Source organism: Colletes latitarsis, chromosome 5 (genome assembly GCF_051014445.1).
Source record: "Colletes latitarsis isolate SP2378_abdomen chromosome 5, iyColLati1, whole genome shotgun sequence".
Classification (NCBI taxonomy): Eukaryota; Metazoa; Arthropoda; class Insecta; order Hymenoptera; family Colletidae; genus Colletes; species Colletes latitarsis.
Genome location: NC_135138.1, coordinates 27,173,578 through 27,181,990, shown reverse-complemented (window position 1 = coordinate 27,181,990; position 8,413 = coordinate 27,173,578). Strand labels below are relative to the sequence as shown.

The 8,413-nt window shown below is 35.1% G+C and overlaps 1 protein-coding gene across 1 annotated transcript in view; it reads left to right on the top strand.

The window, feature by feature from the left end:
• Positions 1–372: 372 nt before the first annotated feature.
• Positions 373–8,413, top strand: part of Machr-b (muscarinic acetylcholine receptor) — a 47,449-nt gene continuing 39,408 nt past the window's right edge. The window contains exon 1 of the mRNA XM_076765690.1: positions 373–1,161. The gene's annotated coding sequence lies outside the window, so the exon portion shown is untranslated. The remainder of the gene's footprint in view (positions 1,162–8,413) is intronic.

Sequence of the window (8,413 nt, the reverse complement as noted above, 5' to 3'; positions counted from 1 at the left end):
ATGCTTCAGCAACAACATCATCCCTTAAACAGTGAGATTACCGTCGTCAGAATCACTCTGCAACGTTCACGTATCGTTGTCACAATCGAGTGACTCATTGTTAATTCACACACCTAACCGACGCCGCAGGTTCCCGGCCGATTATGGAGAAAACTAGGTGAATTGATAACAACGCCACGGTGAAACGATTCATCCCCCTACGCGGACGTCGAAAGGCGCCGAACGTCGGTGCGCAAGCGTCTCCTGAAACGAGGTTGGCGACGCTGTACAGCGTCGCGACGCTCACGGCGCTCACTTGAATTCTCGCCGCGTGTCCGTCGGCCGACTCGCCGTCGAACCGCATCCGGGACAGATTTTTGAACGCGACGGAGCCGGAAGTCGCGCGCTTCTGCCCGTGTCCTTCCCACGAACAAGATCGATATGTCTTTTTAGATACCGGAGGATAAGAATCTCCATCCACCCTCGACTACCTTTCTGTTTTCCTCCCGCTGTTGGCTCTTGTTCTGGTATTCCCCCCTCAGTCTGACACTTGCTCGAGTTATGTGGTGCGCGAGTGAAAAGAAAAGACAGTGGAAACACTTCTCGATCAAGTGGATGCCTCGCACGAAGCTACCAAGGACGCTACACTCGCTTCACGATCAGTTATTTGGCCAATGTCCCTACTGAGCTCCCCAATCCGGGGATTCTACGAACGTCAACCGGAAATTACAAGGTAGAACAACGAGAGTTATCGGGAAAATATGGCTGCTACGAACAAGAAGAAGATCCAGACGATATTCGCGAAAGTTACCATCGATTAACAACTTTGTCAATCCAAAATTCTTTGTTCGTCGAAGAATAGTGTCAGAGTACGAAGTACAGGAGAAAAGAGGATGGACTTATTAGAAATGGAGTACATTCGATCGGTTGAATAGTACTCGATCTAAGTGACATTCTCAATTTGTTAGAAAAAAATGAAAAACTGTCTTTCGAACGAGTTTCTTGTAATGTTACTCGTGGATCGTTGAATTTCGTGAAAGTTGTATACCGATTGCAGAATATCGAAGAACCGGAAGATGAAACCAAGAACTCAGAGAGGCAAGACGAAGTGCAATAGCGAGAATTGAAGTTCCGCGAATTTTCGTGCCTAATTCATCGTAGTCCTCTAGAAGGGCACGCAAGGTCAGTTGCCGATCACTCATTCCATTTTTACAGTTTTATTTTCTCGAAATCTTGACGTTAATTATTTCCCGCGCAAACTCCGTTTCATTTCAGCTTTGAGCGTTTTGGAAAACCTCTTTCATCGCACGTAAAAGTTTTCGCGAAATGATTTTTGGAGAAATAGAAACAGGGCACACACTTACAATCCTTAAGGCATATATAATTTAAATGTTTTCAAAATATAGATATTTATATATAGTTTACAATATTTCTGCAACTTCTGAAACTAGTCTGATAGGATTTCAAATGTAATTGGAATTTATTTCGTTTTCTCATTAGTGAATATTTGTAGTGGATGTTAAACGAATTACGTCAGAAATGACGTCAAATATAGCGAACCAATGGTCATAAAGATTTTTTTTTAAACCTTATACTACTGCTGTCAACAGAATTTTTAAAGCAATCACCTTTTTCTCAAACACCAAATGCAAGTGGGACTTTCAGCTTCGCTTTAATGCTATGCGTGCGTGATATCGTCGATCGATTATCGAAAAAATTACACATACATTCCAACGATCACGCCTTGTTAAACAAAATGTAAAGCTGACCGCAATTCCCGTGGAAAGAGAAACGCGTGCACAGCAGGTCTTTTTCTGGACGAAAATATGAAGGATTATTCAGATTCAAAAATCGTTGACTGCACGCTATGGGACTAGGTGAAAATTCCGAATACCAGTGGTGCCAACCCCGACGTAAACGGACTCCAGAGCCATTTATTCCGCTCAACCAGGCTATACTGAGGCCATGACTGACAGGTCTGGGTTAGGTAGGAAGAACGTTGCCGGGAAAAAGAACACTGTTGCAGCATTTGACTGTTATACATATATGCATGGATTTGGTTGATTCCGAACGTCGAAAACTATACTAAATTATAGTCGAAAGAATGACTGTGGCCACCTTGAACTACAGATTTCTTTAGAGAGCATGATAAACGTTGCATAGAAAATTATATATAATATTAAGATCACTTGTTTTAAGATAAAACATTTTGAACAATTATTTGAGACTGTCTAAAGTTTGATTAAAATCTAAATATACAAATTAACTTATATACATATTGGTTAATTTTGATATTTCTTTTATATGGAAAAATGATTTGCTCTATTTAATAGGAAACTTGTTATATATTATATAGTTTAATTAGTAAATATTTTTTGAAGTCTAAAATATAATCATAATTTCGAAAGTCAAAATATGATTTCATTTTTATAACATGAAAGACCAGTAAAGTTTTCAATTTTTTTTCTTACAATTTGTGAAACGTTTGTGCACACGCATTCGTATGTTTGTAGATTTTGTCAACCGAAAAACGAAAACGAAAGCTTGTTTCGTTGGAAAAATTTAATTATTGCGTGAGAATTCCAGGATTAGTTGACACGGAACGCAGAAGGATTCTGGTTCGTGCGTTCTGTGCTAGGTTTCCAAAGGACAATCGATAAATATCGATTAGTCTGTTCTTCGTGTATGAAGAAACCTGTAGTTGTATTATCCTGTCATGGCACTTCACTCGATGGGTGATATAGTTCGAAACGTTCATTATTTCAAGCAGCAGAATTCTAGGGAAGACATTTTAATAAATTCATTTATTATTAGCGAATATTAAATATTCCAGTTGTGTAATTTACAGAAAATATTATGAATTATTCAACTATACAATTTGTGAAGTAACAAGTAGATTCACGATGTCATGTTGCAATCGATAAAATGTGTGTAGATATTAAATTCTAATATTGCATTCATATAAGTGTAATCAGAAATTCTTCATGACAATATTATATTCCTGCAATTAGACATGCTATAGTGTTCATTTAAACATTTAATAATGACAGATATTGCCCTACATTTTCCAAGTTGCGTAATAATTTTTAATATATAAAAATGAAAACAAAATTAATTTTAGTCCTGACTAACGATTCAAATTATGTAATAGATTCTTTTAAAGATCAATAATTAATGCAAGCAACGCAAAGTTTTTGTATTCTGTGAAAAATAAATGAAATTTGAAAAATGGAGAAATTTGATAATAACATTTGATACGTCGCATTGAGACGCATTTAATCAATTATCTGAGCACACAGTCGATTGCAATTTAATTGCATGTTTATATATTTGAACTGGTGTTCCTTATAAAATCATTAATAACCAGATAGAAATATGGCAGAACAAAATGCTGTTATGTCACGATACTCGAATAACTGTTTTTGTATATTTCCGCTTTATTGCAATCAATGTATTACTTTAATGAATTGCATACAGTGCTCGATCAAGAGGGGTTGCTATTAACAAAAGTGTATTTCAAATTTTGTACTCATTTTTAGAGACTTTGATATTAAAAGCAGTTTTATTTAAATGAAATAAATTAACGCACTGAACCGAAGAATTTGGATATCTTAAACCTTTTACAAGAATGTTTGACAAAATACGTTCGATACCAGCAAAGATTCTATAAGGACGTACTTGTATAGAACGTACCACTGCGATTTGTTGTTTATCAAGATTTCCAGTCGAATCTACTTAACGCACATGGCAATCATTAAAAAAAACTCTAGATAAATAGTTATGACTACTATAATATATCACGAAGCACGACGAAGCACATTTCGCAAAAGAGTTGATAAAGAGCACGAGACCCTGCAAGCACACGCCACCCTTCGTGAATTGCGTTTAACCTAATATGGGAAAACCGTCACGAACATCTTGAGTAATAAGTATCAAGCGCATGTTTCGCTCTTGAAATGTTTTCAACCTCCTTCGAACAATTCTATTTCTTCCAATCCTTCGAATAATGTTTCCACGCATTTATCTAAAGTTTCGTTTGTGTTGCTAAAACAGTTTGTTTAGAGACTAGATTTAGAGAGTGTGGAATAAAAGTCGTGGTAAAACCGATAATGGGGTAATTCCTTATGTGGAAATAAATGTATGTAAAAGTCTGTAATATTTTTACATAAAAAGTTTTGCTTTTGAGGAAATCAATATCGAACATTCGTCGCGTACGCGTGCGATCGAGTGCGACTTGGCTAATGTGTCTGGCCATTACTCATTATTTCTACTAGTGTTTGTAAACATTGACACGGTGCCGCGGTGTTGTCTGTTTTATCTGTCCCTAACTAGTTACAAGATAGCAAGATCGACGGAAAACAGTTAATACCATGCCACCTTCAAGGTTTACCAGCACCAATACAAGTAGAAATAGCAAATAATGGCCAGACACATTAGCCAAGTTGTATTCGATTGAACGGGAAGCCAATCAATCAAGAACAAAGAAATAATTTTTATTTTCTTTTGCATGAAGAATTATCCTCCCTCCAATTGCTTTACAAATTTTTAGGAAAGATTAGAAAAATACTAAGAAATAATTAATAATCTTACGACTAATGACTATTCGTTAATTGAAAAATCAATACTTAACATTTTCCACGTTAAAACGAATTTCTCCAAACGTTGAATTGAATTTTTTGCCATTCTCGCGCGATTATTGCTGAATTGGAAATTGGAATAAGAAAAAGAGAACTAAACGAGCGATTATCGATGTTGCCTAAAGCTTTCACCGTAAGCCGGAGCATTATTTCAAAAGAGCGCGTTTTATTGTGAAAATCTGAGTATTACAGAATGCACGGAATAACAAATAGTCAGAGCTTGCGTTACGATTATGTCAGAAATTATCGAAACAGAATATTTTACGTATAAAAAGAAAAAAAATATTGGATGAAAAAGTAAAAAGATAATGTATCGAGCTAGATGATGTTATCTTGAATATTTATAAAGCTGAATATAATGAATTGATCATTTTTAAATAATATCTTCTTGTCTAATCTTCGAGTTTTATGTATTGCAAGCACGTATTATGGTATCTGAACGATTTGGAATGTGTCTCGAGTTCGTCGCTATACTTTTTCCCATCAAATATCCACGGATCGTCTCTCAAATATGAAGACACGTAGCTTATCGTAAGACAGAAGTTAGTTTGTGACGTCATTCACAGTCGACGAAATGGCCTTGAACGGCCAGTTGAATTTGCGCCTACAATAATAGAAGCTTTATTACTTCTACGCTAACTGTAGACTGATAGCTGACTCGGGACTTAATTGCTTCTGAGTGTTCTGATTGACGACTGAATGATAACGGACTTCTGTGTAAAGTGGTACATGAAAATTTGGCAACGATGCGAAATTACCCCTAGACACTGAATCGTCTGTTTTAAAAGCCTATTAACAACGATCTGTTAAGAAGTAACTTTTTAAAAATTTTTTTCACACTTCTAAATTCGTGGCACGTTCACTTATTATTAAGAGTGAAAGAAACAGAATCGCTACGCTTTAAACCAGGGACTCTCAACCCTTTTAACGACCACACTCTTGAATTTCACTTTAACTTAACGCGATAAAGAAAATTCATTAATTTTCTCCAGTTAAAATGTGTTTATTAATAGACTGTACAATTTTTTATGTTATTTATGATACAAGAATAAAATAAAATAATCCATCTTTTATTTGACCTATATGAGCGTTTAAAACCCACGCAGTGACAAATAGAAAAATAATTTTTTAGCCACCCTACGTTTCGAAACATAAAGGAAAGTAAAATAGCTCAGCCAGCGTTGTTTTTAATTAATATAAGACTCGGTAGTGGCATTTTTCTTTGCACACAGACACTGAGCACTACCGAGTCTTGCACTAATTAAAATTACCACCGACTGGACAATTACTTTGGTTTGTTTATATTTTTAAATATACGCTGACTGCAGTATCGTGTTCTATTTAAGAAATTAATCTTGGCTGATTCCATCAGGATATTCTTTACTTCTGCTAACAAAATGTTAAATGAACAGAAAATCTCTTCAACTTAAAAGTTCCACAAAGTCTATAGCCGGTATCGTGAAATCTGGCAGCGTCTGGCGCTAACAGTTATACCATTTGATACCTTCAATTACTCTCCAACCACTGGCATTATTTGCATATACAAGTGGTTAAAAGTTGCATAACAGAGTTTCAAACCTATTACAAAGATCAGTGCAGGATAAATAAATTTGTGCAGTAGTAATTTAATCATTGAACGAGAAAATTTATGTTGTAATGTTTGATTTAAAAGCTAATTACATTTATTGTGCAATATTGTAACTTGCTATTGTAAAATAAATTTAGATTTAATTCGCATCACTCATGTTCATCTTTCAAATGAATTATCTGGCCCCTCAAAGGTGAGTACTTTACAACCGAAAATAAATTCCAAAGAACACGATATGTCAAGTTGTCTTACTCTGAGTTTTATACCAATTGAATACTGAAGTGCACGGTCAAGTATCTAATCGATAAATGAAATGCTGAATTCGTTTATCCCTGTATCAAAAGTACTAGATTCTTCACAGAATTATTTCCAGATTAAATAACTCGGAAAGTTTTATAACTTTTCTGCAACGTTATACCACTTTAATTTATATCATTATTTTGATAAAGATGATGTAAAATTAAAAATTACATCAAATTGCAATGTACCTACATTTGCTGAAGTGTAGTGTATACATCACTAGCCGTAATAGTCTTAGTTAAATTTTAAAGAAACGTTTTACGAACCATCCAATAATTCAATAGGGAGCAATTGAATCACGGAAAAAAAAATTTTAACTCATCATTGCACGATAACGAAGTGATGCTAAAAAAGCCAGTTTCCTTGAGCGCTCAATATTGCATAAAGTAACAGACTCAATTCTATTTCATAGGGCAGAGAACCTTGTTTGTCGAAGCTGCCTGGCGATGCTGCTTTGTTCTACCTTGTTATTATAGCGTAATTCTATGAAATTGCTATTCTTTCCGTAATCGCGGTAAGTTTAATTGCTTTTACTTTTAATTAGACCGCCCCACTTCCCCACGATTAAAATATGCGACGTTTATGAATGTTCGTTTCGTTCTTAGTCGAACCGAAAGGTGCAAAATTTCTTTCGTGACACTTGTCACACATCACAAATATCATAAATCGAGACTCACGAAACGATTGTAACGAATAGTGCTCTGCTCTAGTAATCATTTATACACGGACCGAAAGTGGAATACTTTTTCAAACAGTTAATAACACTTTTAAATTTCCTGAGATAGTAAATATAAAATTTACGGAACTTTTTAGAAATCTAATTATTATCTTGTGTCTACATACTAAATGATCTAATGTATGATACCCTTCTAAGAGAATCCTCGTTCATATTCCCTTACAGCAGCTACGAAATTTCCATTAGCGAAACTGACTGGAATATCTATTGGCATGTTCTCGATCCGAAAATACAAGCAGTATATTGATACTAAATCGTACAACTTACTAACTTGCTATTAACACAAGCCACAGCATCTACCTACAGCAGCTTCAAGTAGTAAACGAGGTTCGTGTAAACACGTTAGATAAATACCAATCGATTCCTATATTGTATTAAATGAAAAATTGATTGGTTATTATTTTGTGTTCTGCAACTTTGTGATAAAACATTTATAAGCTAACTTGTATTAAACAGAAGATTTAATTTTGTCGTTATAATATCAAATATCACATCCTGATTCTTCGTGTAAAGGATTAGTGGAATAAAATTTTGTTGTACATGAAAATATTTTTTTATATGAACGGAATTCGAGAAACCAGCTGCATACATTATCTCACTGCCTAGATTTAATTCTTTAAAGACGAAGATAAACATCCATATGTATTACGTGCAAATATTCCAATTAACTGGTATACTTGCGACAGTTTATGTTTTAATACAAAACTACAGAACAGAAAAGACTTTTTTACTTCCAATTAATTTCCACTGTGGATGAAATTTATAGTTTTTATACGGCTGCGTGATAAACGTGTTGAATATCACAAAGCAGAAGGCACGTGTGATATACAATTTCGGTGCATGGAGAATAATTTCATCCATTACAAAAATGCATTAAAGCACACAGAGGTGCATTCAAAGCAATATTATTTCATAGGATCTACACATGTTTTTCGAGCGTGTGAGTACGTACGTATATCACTGCTCTCTGCGCTGCTTCGGGCTTAAACAACTCGCCTCGAAAGTCAAATTCATGAAATTAAAGTCGTTATATTTCGATATCGAAGCCTCCGGGTCTAAAATGGTAAATAACTTTCCGATGCCCTGAGAAATAAGAAATTTGCTTGCTCTGGTTATGGTTACGTCGTTGCAAAATATATCCTTTTTAAAAGATTACGTCGCCTCTATGGCCAG